General features: G+C 34.9%; 1 long non-coding RNA gene across 1 annotated transcript; it reads left to right on the forward strand.

The window, feature by feature from the left end:
• Positions 1-2,436: 2,436 nt before the first annotated feature.
• LOC112652115 (uncharacterized) lies at positions 2,437-12,509 on the forward strand. The gene is made up of 3 exons (XR_004810157.2): positions 2,437-2,548; positions 6,294-6,357; positions 11,029-12,509. It is a non-coding gene; the product is annotated as an uncharacterized LOC112652115 (long non-coding RNA).
• Positions 12,510-16,066: the final 3,557 nt, after the last annotated feature.

Below are 16,066 nucleotides of genomic sequence, written 5' to 3' on the forward strand. Positions count from 1 at the left end.
GGAGCACTGCAGATTGCCAAAATGTTCCCTCTGAACTTGCAGCTGGTTGTGCCACAGGAAACACAAACCATCCAATTCCACAGAACTTTTAAAAATGGTTTTATATCAGAGATTGCCCTCTGTTTTCTTTCCAAATAATAGCATTTCTCAGATTTCACTCCTCCGTACATTCTAGGCATAATTTATATGCAAATAGCCTTCTTATTATAAACCTCGATCCTCCTCAGATGAAGCTTACAGAAGATTCTAAATGCACTTTTGGCTTGCTGACAACAAACATATTTAGGGAAGAAAGACTGCAACTTACAAAAGCTTCCTTTCAAAAGCTAGGCTGATTTCAAGGCCTCTGAACTAATCAGATAGAATTAGCAGGGAGAAATGGAAGATGGTGAGTGAGGAATGTGTGAAGTGTTAAGAATATCATGGTGGTTTGCTTCCTCTCGTGGCCTGACAGCCTTGATCAGCTAATTAGAAAACCTTTACCCAAACTACTGTTAATTTGTTGTTTAACCCCCCCTGGGAAATTTTCACAGCAAGAAGTCTCTCGTGTTAGAATATGTACAGATCTTTAGTTTGAAAACAGGAGAATCGAGAAAGTTATGAAAATATAAAGGGAGGACATGCCTTAGAAATAAGCTCTTTTTGTTATTTTAGGCCACGGAAACAATGATCTTCAGAATTGAGAAGAGACATTCACGTGCAGTGTGTCAACTTTTGATCATTTGACATATAATGTGAATCATATGGCTGATTAAATCCATCTCTTATGCTAAGCATGAAGCTTAATTATATCAGAAATCGCCAAAGCCCCACTAGCTGCTTGGTCTGAGTGACAGGAACAGTATTTACTGTCAGGTCCCATGGAAGTCTGGCCCCTTCACGTCTTAGAGCTTTCATTCATCAGACAGCAGGAAATGTTAGACCCCATCTCTTGGGATGGAATTTCTCAAATAATAATAGTAAAGCACCCTGTCTAATGATTTACTTATTTTTTAAAGCTAACTATATTGGGCACCAGCATAAGAGGCAAGGCCTGATCTTGGATTATTTCATTGAGAACCACAATTCTCAAGGTAGTGTTACTTGTCCCTATTAGACTTTTTGTTTGTTTGTTTTTAATTCTGAAGAAAAATGATCTATCACAAAATCTAGATATTTAGAGAACTCCAACATATTAAACAGTTCCAGAAATAAAATACTAATTCAATATATTTAAACCTCACAGATTTTATTTCCCTTAAATTTAAAAGGGAAGTCTCTAGACAAAACATCTGAAAAATGCACTTTTAATCTTTCAAAGTATTAAAAAATGAATTTAAGATGAGTTAAAGGTTTCCAGGTTAGGATAATGAAGAGAAATTACAAAAAAAAATAAAGCTAATACATTCTGTTCAGTTATTATTTACTAAAGGAAATCAGAATATGTCACCCCCAAATAGGGCTCTTTTTTTTTTTTTTAGGGCTCTTTGATATAAAAATTATTTTGAGCTGAAGGCAATTAAGAAGCCACAAATGCAGAAAAGCTCCTCCTTTTCTGCCAACTAAATTTTTCTTTCACTGGAGAGACTCTTATCAGCCCAGAGACATCTGCAAACAAACCTTGTTAGACTAACCCTTATCTTCCCAGCCCGATCCCCTTTGTCTTGTCAATTCTTCACAAATGTGTTGTTTCTCCATCTCAAAGGTATAAAAGTCTGCTCTGGTCACTTCCTTAGGTCTTCATTCCCCTGTGAAGGCCCCCATGTACATGTAGAAATTCAATATCATCTGTGTGTTTTTCTCCCGTTAATCTGTCTTTGTCAGTTTAATTTTCAGACCTAGCAAGGGATCCTATTAGGAAAACTTTTTCCTTTTCTACGTAGGCATTGTTCTAAGTACTTGTTATGTATTAAAATGCTTAATCCTGGGATCCCTGGGTGGTGCAGCGGTTTAGCGCCTGCCTTTGGCCCAGGGCGCGATCCTGGAGACCAGAGATCAAATCCCACGTCAGGCTCCCAGTACATGGAGCCTGCTTCTCCCTCTGCCTGTGTCTCTGCCTCTCTCTCCCTCTCTCTCTCTCTCTGTGACTATCATAAATAAAAATTAAAAATAAAATAAAATAAAATGCTTAATCCTCACAATAATCATATGAGGTAAGTTTGCTAAGTATCTCTATTATCCAAATTAGGAAATAAAATCTCAGGAATTTTAAGTAACTTGCCCAAAGTCATCCATAAGTAGATGTACGAAATCCATTCCATTTTCAGGCTTTAAAATGCCTGCAAGGTAGTGTAAGAGATATTGTGTATGATTACCATGATTCCATGTGTTCATTGTATTTCCAAAGCCCCTTGAATCACTTATTAGAAATTTCTGTCGTTCTTTCAGTTACTCTTTAAGCATGGAGCAAACATGCTAGAAAATAATTAACTTTAGCAGACACTCCACTGCTGAACACCATACTCTTCCTTTAACCAACAGCCTGAAGCCATCTGTGGCTAACTCTGTCCTAGTAGTCCTTTCCATTTCCTTCATCCTCTGATTGTTTGGCATGAACTTCAGAATCTAGGTGAGTACTCATTTTCTGTGTAGGCAAGTCTGTTATTGTGATATATCAAATAATAATAATAATAAATAATTAATAATAAAATAAAGGAAGCCTGAGAAAATTTTAATGACATTTTTGCTAAAATTTTCTTAATTCAGACATTGATCTCACAGTTTTTGTTTTTTTTTTTTTTTTTTAAATCCATCGGTTGTCCATGTAAGAATTAGAAAGCAAAAGATGTGCTGGTTACTTAACAGGGTAAAATTAGTAAAGTTAAAATTTAATCATGAGAAGACTAAAATTTTAAAAACAGTTAATTTAGATCAGCTGCTCTTTTCATTTAACAAGTTACATTGAACCTTTTATGTTAGGGAAGTCCCTACCCAAATAGAGCTTTCATTCTAAAGGCTGAAAGGGCTAATGAACAAATAAAGAAGTAAATATTGTCAAATAGATAAAGTCAAATTAGGGAACTCGAGAGGGTGGCTAGAAAAGGGAAGCTGGCTGGTTTTACAAGGGTGGTTAAGGGGAATACCCGGGTGGCTCGGGGTTGAGTGTCTGCCTTTGGCTCAGGGCGTGGTCCCGGAGTCCTGGGATTGAGTCCAACATTGGGCTCCCTGCATAGAGCCTGCTTCTCCCTCTGCCTAAGTCTCTGTCTCTCTTTCTGTGTCTCATGAATAAGTGAATAAAAATCTTTTAAAAAGGGGGGAGGAGGGGTTAAGGAGTGATTTACTGTTAAAGTGAGATACTTGAACCATCAAGAACAGTCAGTGTGAATTGATGGGAGATGACCTACTCAGGAAAGAAAAGCAAGTATAAATGTCCGGAAGCAAGATTACACTTGAGTTGTTCCAGGAGGGTCAAAGTGGTCAATGGAGTTGGCATAGGATCATTGAGAAGGTATCGGATGCAGATGGGTTCAGGAAGCACACAGAAAGCCAGTTCACGCAGTCTTTTGGGACCACTTTGAAATTTACCCCTTATGAGATTGGAAGGACAGGGAGTGACATGATCTGAGCTACATTTCCAAAAGATCACTCTGTATATTGGGTAAAAAATAGACAAAAAGAGGACAAGGTTACAAAAAGACCAGTAGGAGTCTTTTAATTCAGTGAGGCTTACTCAAAGGAAGAATGGCACCGATAGTAAAAAGTAATTGGATTCTGGGTACATTTTGAACGTAAATTTCAAAGATTCTATCAATTCACCAATAAGAAATACCAGTGGAATAGATATGGGGAGTAAGAGAGAAAGGGGTCAAGGGTGACCCCAGGTTCTTGGCCTGAACAATGGGAAGAATGACTCACAATTAATTGAGATGAGGAAGAATGTTTGAGGAGTAGATTTGTGGGATGAATTAAAAGTTCAGACTCGGACACATTCATATTTGAGGTACCTATTAGACTTCAAATGAGGATGTCTAATAATAAGCTGGACAACAAGTCTTACGTTAAGGGCAAACGTCAAGGCTGGAAGAATACATTCAGAATCATCTGCATGTAGATGATAATTAAAACATGAGACTGGATAAAATTACTAGGGGAGACAGCAAGTCTAAGGAAAGATCCTGAGAGAGAGAGAAACATGAAAAGACAAGAAAAAAATTAAATAATGAAGTTATATTCTGTGATGGTCTTGTAAAAAGAAAAGAAAAAAATAATCTGGATTTAGCAATGAGGAGGTGCTATTGTTCCTAACAAGAGATACTTTGGCATAGTAGTGTGAGAAATGCCCAAATAAACTGGGTTCAAGAGGCAAAATGATTAGAGAATTAAAAGACGGCAAATAATGTAAAACTAACTTGAAATTTGGGTGTAAGTAGAGTAAAAGTAACAATTGTACATGCTTAAGGAAAGCTATTTATTTATTTATTTATTTATTTATTTATTTATTTATTTTGAGAGAGATACTATAGGATGTTTTAGGTTTTGTTTTTTTTTTTTTTTTTTTTTTTAATGCTTTAGCAAATGATCCAGCTGATTTTGGAATAAATGAATAGTACAGGAAAGAACTGAGGCCAGTGGCTGAAGTATGGTTTTTTGAGAAGAAAGGGAACATGAAATTCTATTTACCAGTTTGGGCTTTGGAGACACATGACCTATTCAACTCTATGATGACTCTCAATGACATCAGAGCCATTACCTCTTTATAGCAAGTATTTGGTATCTTGTCCTTTACTACACAAAAATTATGTTTCTATAAAATATAACATCCTCAGATTTAATTTCAAAAATATCAACATTATGCCATAACTGTAATCAAAATCAGAAATAAAATAACTCATAACAAAATAATAATTATTTTGTTTAAGTCCTAGAAAATAATTGTACTAGAAAATCTTATGAAGCAAATGACCACATTGATAGGAGGATCTAGATTAATATAACAAGCACAAGCACAAGTACAGTCTGACAGATGTATATTGTATTTAGACTCAAATATCTCAAATACAATGAGCTAATATGTTGGGTATGACATTTTTCAAAGACTTTTTAAAAGAAGGTAAATTTTCCTTTATATTTACTTTTTTTTTTTTTTTTGTAAGATTTTATTCATGTATTTGACAGAGAGAGAGAGAGCACAAGCAGGGGGAGCAGTAGGTAGAGGGGAGGGAGAAGCAGGCTCCCTGCTCATCAGAGAGCCCAATGTGAGGGCTTGATCCCAGGACCCTGGGACCATGACCTCAGCCAAAGGCAGACTCTCAATTGCTGAGCCACCCAGGGACCCCTTATGTTTACTTTCTAAGTAGAATTATGTTTTAGACACAGATAATTATATACAGATTTTTATATACATGAATGCATGACGAGACATTCAAAAGTTGTAAGGCATGTAGGAAATCACTTTTTTGAAGGCATTACTATCCCCATTTGTTGCAGTTTTTATAGGAGTCCTAACTAATCTCTGCCACCTAAAAACTAGTGTCACCCTCCTCCCAATTATTTCATAAATGAAAATAAACTCAGGAATCTCTAAGAGTCACTGTGACTGATGTTGAGAATCTTTGATCTATAGTAATAAGAATAAAGGCAGCAGAAATAATGAGTAAAACGTGGGTTGGCATGGTAAGGTGGAGGTGGAAACAAAGTTAGTTCTATCTTCTACATGTGAGAATAAAGGGGGATGTTTTAGGAGTTAAGATGGAGAGAAAAATCTATGAATAAGATGGATAACGAATTAAGGAAATATAGTAGATGGCTGGAAAGAGTTCTGGGCTCAGATAATGCTGGTGGTCCAAAAATGAAGAGTCAATAAATACCAAGCCCTATAGCATAAATGACTGACAAGTTGCCACCACATACAAGAGGGCCACAGGGGTAGCAGTATCCTCAAAAGAGAACCTGCTTTCCTGCTTTTAGTTGACTCAAGAAGTTTCAGAAGGTAAGGATATGGGGATTTTTCTGTAATCAGACTGTAGGTCTAGAGCAAACAATGAAAGAATCTGGGGACTTGGGGTATGTTCAGCCATGACCTTGATGAGAAACAGATGGCATGCTTGGATGGGGCCACCTGAGTTTAAGAAGAGATAACTTAAACAAAGCAACTATTTATAAAAGTCTGGGGAAATGATGAGAGAGTCACAGAACCCTGAGGGAGCAAGAGAAGAGACCCAGAGAATGAGCAGAATTGCATGAAGAGACCACCTGACACAAGCTAAGATCTTTCTGGTCTGGAAAAATGCTAACCCATAGGGATCCCACAGGGTGGAAGCCGGTAGGATAAATATACCAACCTCCTTCATTCCTATCTCTTTGATCTTTTGCAGAGGATTCCCAGGGGCTAAATCCAATCAGAAGCCAAAGCACAAGTAAAATGTTAATACAGCACAGGTTGGTCAGTTTTCTGGGGCACAGAACTGGGTGAAATAGTCTCAAGAATGAATCTGAAGGGGTGAGAGATGGAGTCAGATTATAGCCACTATAACAAACCTAACAAGCATGCAAGAAAAATAACACAATCCTATTAATTCTCAAACACAAGAGGGATAATATTAGTAGAGAAAAAACAAAACTCTGAATACATATCTTGAAAATGAATTTTCAGAAAATGCATTTCAAAATCAAAATACTAGTAATACTAGTAATCTGAAACATTAACAGCTTTATTTAATGTAATGATTAATTTCAATACAAATTTTAACTCTCTATATAAAGTAATAGAGTAGGAGTGCCTAGGTGGCTCAGTCAGTTGACTCATGGTTCAGGTCATGACTTCTGGGTCCAGGGATCAAGCCGCAAGTCAGACACCATTCAGTGAAGAGTCTGCTTGAGATTCTCTCTCTCCCTCACCCATAATCCCTCCCCCTCATATAAATAAATAAATATGTTTTAAAAACTAATGAAGGTGATGATGTACGCAATATACAAAACTGAACTCCACATTGAAGTACCAACTCTGTCTCTGATGCCTTTGATAGCTCTTGAAGTTTCCGACTTCTCATCTGTGAAATGGAAATACTCATTAGTGCCAAATACATGGCATTGCTATGAGGCCTGAATGAGAAATGCCGTCCTCCTTAGAGACTGTCTGCCCATGGTCAATGCTCAATACTCTCAAGACAATGAGACAGCTGAGAAAATGACAATGAGTCATCAGTTCATATCCTCAAGCACAGAGGGGAGAGTCTTGTAATAATAATAATAATAATAATAATAATAATAATAATAATAAAATAATAATCACAAGTATATGCTCACTTTAATAATTATATGCTAAACATACCAGTTTGAACACAGAATTGCTATTCAAGCAAAACAAAATTTTAATGAATATCAAGCATATCATTATCTGAAATAGTTCTTTTTTAAAAAATTTTTAAATATTTTATTTATTTATCCATGAGAGACATAGAGAGATGCAGAGAGAGGAGAGACACAAGCAGAGGGAGAAGCAAGTTCCATTCAGGGAGCCTGAAGTGGGACTCGATCCCAGGTCTCTAGTCCAGGATCAGGCCCTGGGCTAAAGGCGGTGCTAAATCCCTGACCACCTGGGATTCCTGAAATAGTTCTATCTTGATGAAACTCTTGTATGGTCAGGTTAACTTAACAAATATAATTGCATCGGATCATGATCTTTTTTGGAGGGGTTGGAGTATAAAACAATTGTCAGAAAAGATCATCGCGGCGACTTATAGTAGAGAATTAAAAGATATAAGCAGTTTATTTAAAAAGTGGTTTGGAATCACTTACTAAATTAAGGCTCTAAAGCCAGATCCTTAGCCAGAAAGAATAAAACAGTCTTCTACAACAGTAAAATTGCCAGGAAATTATTAAATCTGAAATTCTAAAACAAAACAAAACAAAACAAACAAACAACAACAACAAAAAAAAACCCACAAAAAACACACACAAAAAATGAAGTTCTAAAAGAATGTTGATCATATTGAAACTACCACTTAATAAGAAATCATGTGTGGAAATTTCAGTTAATATATTTACTGAAGCCTTTATTGTATGCTTCCAACTCCTTTCTGATATCTGAAGACCCCTGGACTCAATAACATTATCTGGCGTTACATATCTGTGACCCGTCCATTCTCATTGACTTCTGGCTTCAAGCTCAGTAAGTCTTTACTCTCTATCTTCATTTCTCTACTGGTGAAGACTGTCAAGGCTTGAACATCCTTGCTCCCTGATGCTTTAAAGCCCCTGATAGCTTTTAATTTTAATTGTGATTTGATTCTACTTACAAGTGTACAGAATGAATAATCAAAAGAACTCAATGGACTAGGATAATGTCTTTTGTTCCAGGAGTCTCTCTTATTAACATTTTGCCTTTTGTATTAACATCTGATTTTGCCTTGCCATCTCAGTTCCCATTTTTATGTAAATAATGGCTGACCTCTGGCACTGGATGTGCTATTAAAAATGCACACTTGGAAGCACATGTATTTACTAATTAGAAAGACTCAGACGCTTTGCTGGAACAGTAAAGAACGGCATTCATGATGGTTGTTTTCCCACTTCTTCCTAGAGCTTAAATTTTAAAATGTTCTTTGTTCACCTGAACTTTATGCATTTTAAAAAAATATTTTTAAAAACTTCACCAAAGATGGTTGATAAATAATGTAACGAAATGTTTTAGTGGAGCTAAAAGATTCTAAGAGTTGGGTAAATCTAATATAAATTTACATGCTGCTAAATTGATATGTAGGAGAACTCAGACATTTTTTGTTACTGTATGGAAGACTTAAATTTCATATTTTACAATTACATTAATAGAAATTAATTTACAAAATAAATCTCATAAAGTAATTCTTTAGGATTTTCCAATTCCAATTGATTTAAAATTGATTTCTGATTGAGAAATGTTTAAAGTCTCATTTTTATTAATTTTGAGCCCCTCACACAAAAAGAGATGTCTTTAGTCTAGTTACTTCTCTATTTGAATAGATTAAATATTAACACATGGGAAATTCATTAGCATTTGTAGACCATGCCTTGTGTTACTGGGAAAAAATGTCAGTACTGTAATATTAATCATAATATGAGTTTTTTAAATAAGATACTTTGACGTTCAGGTTTTTTTTTCCTCTCATCTGATCTAATAAATATGATATGAACAGATAATTCTGTTCATTATAATAACTCTTAACATTTGGACACTTTGTGTGTGTATGTCTGATAGTTTCAAAAAATAAACACTTTTTTTGTACAAATGTAACATATCCTTGAATTAAAAACAGAAAACACAGAAATATAAATTTTTAAGAAAAAATTGCTCACAAACCACTCAAAAATAATTACATAATCTCTCAGACTTGCTTCTGATTGTGGATATGGGTGTGGGATACCGTCTCCCCTCCCACAAAAAAAAATGTGGTCAAACTTCATTAATATTTTATAATAATTGGGTTGTTTTACATTAACATTATATGGCAAATATTCCATAGGTCAATAAAGAATTGATACTACCTTTATCATAGTTACATAGCTTTATATTATGTTGAGGTATCATAATTATTATTTAATGAAACTCTTCCTAATTGACATTTTAGTTGTTGCTATTTTGATACCATAAATAATACTGTGAAAAATATTTTCTGTATATCTTTGCACTTTTCCAATTATTTTTCTTTGCATAAATCACTAGAGGTGAAATTGCTAGGTCATATTGTATGCACATTTTTAATTTTTATGCATATTGCCTTCCAAAAAGGTCGAACAAATTTCCACACTGGTCAGTAAGATATGATGGTGATTATTTTCACATATCCTCTCCAATTAAAGTGGGTTAAAATGCCAATCAGGAATAATGATATCTCTTTATTTAACTTGCCTTTTATTTTTTTTTAATCACTGATGATTGTGAGCATCTTTATGTGTGTATAGTGTACTTTTATAAGAATTTAAAAAATATTTATCTGCCATATGTGGCAAAGTGTTCCTAGTTATTTTCTTCTCAATATTTTTATAGTGATAGGTATTATTATTGAGTGGAGAAGTTTTACATTTCTATGAAAGAAAAAATAACTACATTGATTAGTCTAATCTTAAGTACAAATGAATGTGTTGGCAATTACTTTGATGGAGTGAATATTTTTTCTGTTTTATTACTATAGTTTAGATTAAAAAATAAAGAAGTCCTTCCTCTGAAAACAATGTAGCTTTGAATTCTTAGACACTACTCTAAAGCCAAGAAGGACATGCACATCTGTCTATAATACAATCAGAATAAAAATTATGTACTTTATCTTCTCCACCATTGCTCCCCAGCACAGAAAACATCTTTAGCCATTCCAATTGTGCTTTTTCTTTCTTCTCAATCCCAAAATTTCTGTATTTGTACTGATTGAGCATAGGTAGTTCCAACCCATATATTTTCAGAGATATACTTTGTATTTATTGCGACAGAACATTTTATTGAGAACTTTTGTGCCAGTATCTACTGAGAAGTTATTGACTTTTGTCTCAAAAAATATTTTTTTTATTTTGGTTTGGTTGATTTTTCTTCCTTAAACAAAAAATAATGAAAGCAACCATGATATTATTGCATTTATACCAAGATGTTAATGATTTAAACTGAAAAGTTGTTAAAACATTTCTTCTTATATAAGTGACTGCTGTGACCTAAGGAAAACCATCTCTTGATGTTTTTATAATAAGCATTATTTTAAATTAATTGGTTAAATTTTTTGAAAGAAATTATTCTTACTAAATGTAAATTTTAAAAAGGAACTGTGTCAAGGAAGAGAGAGATTTTCCCAGAAAAAGAAATTATTGATCTTATATGTATAATGTTGAAGCAAACTTTGTCAAGGAAGAAAGTGCAAAATAAGAAAACTACATAGTCCTAACCAATCAGTCATGTAATTTAATAGGGATGGCATAATCTTTAAATTTCTAATTTTTTCATTATCCAAATGAGAAAACTAGACTCTTCTGAATGAATCAGGCACAATGCAGTACAGGTAAACATACTGCCAATCAAGTCTGAGATTAGAATAATAACTTTTGTAGGTATTCTGAGGACTCAAATATCTCACATGTATCCTTTCTTAGGAAATGTGTGGTAAATGTGCTTCTGGAAATAAAGGAGTAAACCAATTAAAACAAAAATATGAAGAATCAAACAGAAGAAGACCCATCAGGGAAGTCGTAAGATGATGGAAGTACAGCAGGACCAGAGAAAAGCCAGATCAAAACAGGGATTGCAAGGGAGAAAATGAAAATTGATATATTAGCTGGTAGAGTGTACCATTTGAAAAACATGACATATCTGTGTAGACAGGTGATAAAAATATAATGGCAAATACACAGACAACTGAACATCTGAAAAAAATAACCCTTTAACTTCTATAAAATATGGATATATAAGGAAAGAAGTATAATTATACATGCCATATTGTATCATTCTTCAGTGAACATTTTTTTTTTTTACAAATAATAATAAGAAAAGCCAATTGCTAGTTTAAATGACAGTGTAAGTTTGTTGGAAGGATGTGTAAAGGAGAAAGTCAGAGTGTGAGAATTGGCTGCAAGAGGTATGTCTTAACCCTTCATAACCATTAAATAGAAGAGTCTGAAATTGGTAGGACAAAAATAGCAGTAGAACATAATAGGGACATAAGATAAATAGTAAAACAAACATCTGGAAATATTGAAAAGAGTTGCCTATGAGAAGTAGAAGGTACAAAGGAATGAGTCAGAGCATGACTCATTCTTATGAAGCTTCCTGTAATATCTAATTTTTAAAAATTTACATACATGTTTTACCTTGATACAACCAATTGATTCAAAATAAGTTTTCAAAAGAAAAAAAAATCAAACATTACTTTGATACAAAAAAATGTCATAAGTGTGCTGCTGCTCAAAACTTGAAGACTATCCCTGCCATTAAGTGGAAATACATCTACTCAGTAAAGGATTAGTCTAGAACTATTTTATTTATTTTAGTATTTTAAAAGATTTTATTTATTTATTCATGAGAGACACAGAAAGGCAGAAACATAGGCAGAGGGAGAACCAGTTCCCTGTGGGGAACCTGATATGAGACTTGATCCCAGACCATGACCTAAGCCGAAGGCGGAAGCTCAACCACTGAGGCACCCAGGTGCCCCAGTCTAGAACTATTTTAATGCTAAATGCATGTACTTGTAAGAAATGTTCCACTGGCATGACAAACTGGTCGACACGTATTATTTTTATGTAGAAGGCTAGTATCTTCTGACCCTCCCTTTATTTTTTCTATAGAACTATAAACCCCAATTCCCGTAACTGGAAGTTTATTAGTTCATTTTTCCCCTTATTCTTAAGGTGTTTTGAAGGTAATATGATTTTAAGCCTGTACAAAACCTAATTATAGAAACGATAACATGGTGCATCTAAGTTGTGTAGTCAGTGGAATGTTAGACTCTGTTTCAGATCAGGTCATGATCTTAAGGTTGTGAGACTGAGCCCTACATTGGCTGCATTGAGTCAGTGAGGAGTCTGCTTAAGACTCTCTCGCCCTTTGCCCCTTCCCCTGGCATGCACACACTCTCTGTCTCTCTCAAATAAGTAAATAATTCTTAAAACAAAAAAAAAAAAAAGAAAGAAAGAAGAAAGAAAAGAAAAGAAAAGAAAAGAAAGAAAGAAAGAAAAGAAAAGAGAAAAGAAAAAAAGAAAGAAAGAAAAGAAAGAAAAGAAAAGAAAAGAAAGAAAAAAGAAAAGAAAAGAAAAGAAAAGAAAAGAAAAGAAAAGAAAAGAAAAGAAAAGAAAAGATGACATGGCTTTAAGAAGATGCTGCACAGCACCCACATTACCAAACCAGCTTTGTTTTCTTTGGCACCAGTAACTATTATTATAATCTTTTTTTCCTATTTTGACTTTTTTTTTCTTTCTTTTTAAACTGCATTAATCACAGTCAAGGTACTCATTTGCTCTATTAAGTCTTATGATAAGACATTTAAGAACAGCAATTCTTTATAGTCCCGAGAAGCATGTCAATCAAGGTGTTGTGTTCAGAAAGAGAAAACAATATAATTGGATGTTTGATCCATTACTTCTATAGTTGAAAAATTAAAAGTAAGTCATCTTAAATTGTTTCTATTTGTAATTTGGTTCAACATGTTAATATAAAAAGCAGTAGCATTATCTTTTTTTTTTTAAGATTTTATTTATTTATTCATGAGAGACAGAGAGAGAGAGGCAGAGACACAGGCAGAGGGAGAAGCAGGCTCCATGCAGGGAGCCCCACGTGGGACTCGATCCTGAGTCTTCAGGATCAGGCCCGGGGCTGAAGACAGCGTTAAATCGCTGAGCTACCAGGGCAGCCCTGCAGCAGCATTATCTTACAAGGTTACATTAAATTACATTTTGCAAAAATAGACAAAATAGAACGAATTGATGGCATTCTTTCCAAAAAGAAACACAGACTTCAGTATTTTGGTGTGTGAAATGTAATAATGCTTTGCTGATGGCAGTAGGAAATCATGACACCCAAATTTAGATTAATAAAAGAGCTGAATTTGTGAAGTTTTTTAATTTTTTAAATCATTAAAGATAAAATTAAAAACTATGATATAATACAAATTAAAAATCACCTGTGAATAAAAGTCAGTACATTAAAAAAAATTAGGTGATTGGTCAGGCATAGTCATCTTAGATTTCTAATACTGTTATACTATGTGGCACAGTTAGGATGGGGTGATAAGCAATATGTTTTCTTAAAAGCCCTTTTCAACTTTATAATCTAAGATGCATAAAATGAACCACTAGCTATTGTCATTATTGAATTTATATTTTCTCCATATAGGTAAGATTTATTGATTGATGCATCAAAGCACTACAGTCCAACTTCTTCAGACAAAATTATGCAATTTAGAATAAATTATGCAACATTCATGGAGAAAATGAAGTCCTCCAAATCTACTTATAAGTCAGCAATATTAACCTAAATCTCATTATTAATCACAATACCAACTTTCTGAATGTATCTAAGAATAGTTAGGATTACAGTTTTTACAGAAGCCAAAGTACAAAATTTCTTCCAATATAAGTCTTAATTTTAAGAATTTTTAAAAAATTGTGACTGTAGCATCACATTGTTATTTTAAGTCAATAAAAATTAAATATTTCATTGAAAAAAATAACATGTGTGCTGGTCAAGGCTTTTAAAAATAAACATAGATTACATTCTGACTTCTTTGTAAATGATCAATAAACTGGCATTTTCATTGTTGGCCCACCTCTCTGTTTGAGTCTCTTAATTCTAAATATTTACTGAATATTTTGATACATAATAATCTCATCAAATTTATTGTAATTATTTTTGTATATAGCCTTTCCTTTGTTTTTTTTAGGATTATTATTTATTTATTTATAGATTGAAAGAGAGAGTACAAGCCTGGAGAGGGACAGAGGGAGACAGAAGCCTAAGTAGCCTCCCTTCTGAGAATGGATCCTGAAGGTGGGCTCCATCCCATGATCCAGAGATCAGTACTGGTACAGAAATCAAGAGTTTGATACTCAACAGACTGAGCCACCCAAGTGCCCCTTGGATATAGCCTTTCTATTCGATATGTTGATTTCTAACGCTACCATAGATTATATTACTCTGTTCTTTAGGTATTTCAAAATACTCTTTTCTTAAAAGTCTACATGTTTTTATATATTCTGCTTATAACCACTATAATTATCTTATTAAAAACTATTCTGATGGGAAGCCTGAGTGGCTCAGCAGTTAAGTGCCTGCCTTTGGCCCAGGGCATGATCCTGGAGTCCCAGGATGGCGTCATTGGGCTCCCTGCATGGAACCTGCTTTTCTCTCTGCCTCTCTCTCTCTCTCTCTCTCTCTGTGTCTCTCATGAATAAATAAAGTCTTTAAAAAAAAAAATTCTGATTATATCACTGATGATAGTAAATTTTATGTGTTGACATGCTGGGCCGTGCTGCCCAGATATTTTGGTCATACATTATTTTGGGTGTTTCTGTGAAGGTGTCCTTTTTTGGGTGATATTAATATTTAAATCCCTGGGTTTTGAGTAAAGCAGATTACCCTCAGTAATTACATCATCTGATTAGCTGAAGGTCTTTTTTTTTTTTTTTTTAAGATTTAATTTATTTATTCATGGCAGACAGAGAGAGAGAGAGAGAGAGAGGCAGAGACACAGGCAAAGGGAGAAGCAGGCTCCATGCAGGGAGCCGGTCGTGGGACTCAATCCCAGGTCTCCAGGATCACACTCCAAGCCTGAAGGCGGTGCTAAACCGCTGAGCCACCAGGGCTGCCCTGAAGGTCTTAATAGAATAAGGACAGACCTCTTCTGAGCTAGAAAGAATTCTTGCCAGCAGGCTGTCTTTGGACTTGAACTGCAACTCTTTCCAGGCTGCTGTGCAAGCTGCTCTGCCACTGGGCCATATGATGCAATAGATCTAATGTTCCTTGGGGATCCCTGGGTGGCTCAGCGGTTTAGCATCTGCCTTTGGCCCAGGGCGCGATCCTGCAGTCCCGGGATCGAGTCCCACGTCGGGCTCCCAGCATGGAGCCTGCTAAAAGAAAAAAAAAAAAAAAAAAAAAAAAGATCTAATGTTTCTTGAAATGTCAGTGAAAGTTAGGTGTGCTGTTCAGGGTCCAATAGGTGAATCACAATGCAGGCCTTTAGGATTTTGGAGCTAAGCCCTGCCATTCTCTATGTATAATTATTGTGCTTTCAAGAAGTAGCTTTGTTATTCTTTTGAGCTTTAGTAGAGACTAAATGCTCAACCATGGGTCACCAAGTTTTACCATGTGATCTGAGCTGCCCATCATGAACTAGGCATGATCTAATCCACCAAATCCTAAAATTGAGTGTGTACAGCATACTCCATCATCAAATAAAAGTGATAAATACAATATCTGACCTGAGAAGGCCCTCGGGGCACAGGTAAGATACATGAAGTAGTAGCTCCAATGCAGATGGTCTCCACTCTTCTTCTACTACCTTTTCCCTTCCAAGCCCCACGTATGGCCTCCTGGAGAGTTCTTCATGATCAGTTTATAGAGCAGAAGAAGAATTAGGCCAGATTTACAGATAGTTCATAATGATATGCAGGCACCACGTAGAAGTAGACAGCGGGGACA

Source organism: Canis lupus, chromosome 13 (genome assembly GCF_003254725.2).
Source record: "Canis lupus dingo isolate Sandy chromosome 13, ASM325472v2, whole genome shotgun sequence".
In the NCBI taxonomy this organism is placed as follows: domain Eukaryota; kingdom Metazoa; phylum Chordata; class Mammalia; order Carnivora; family Canidae; genus Canis; species Canis lupus.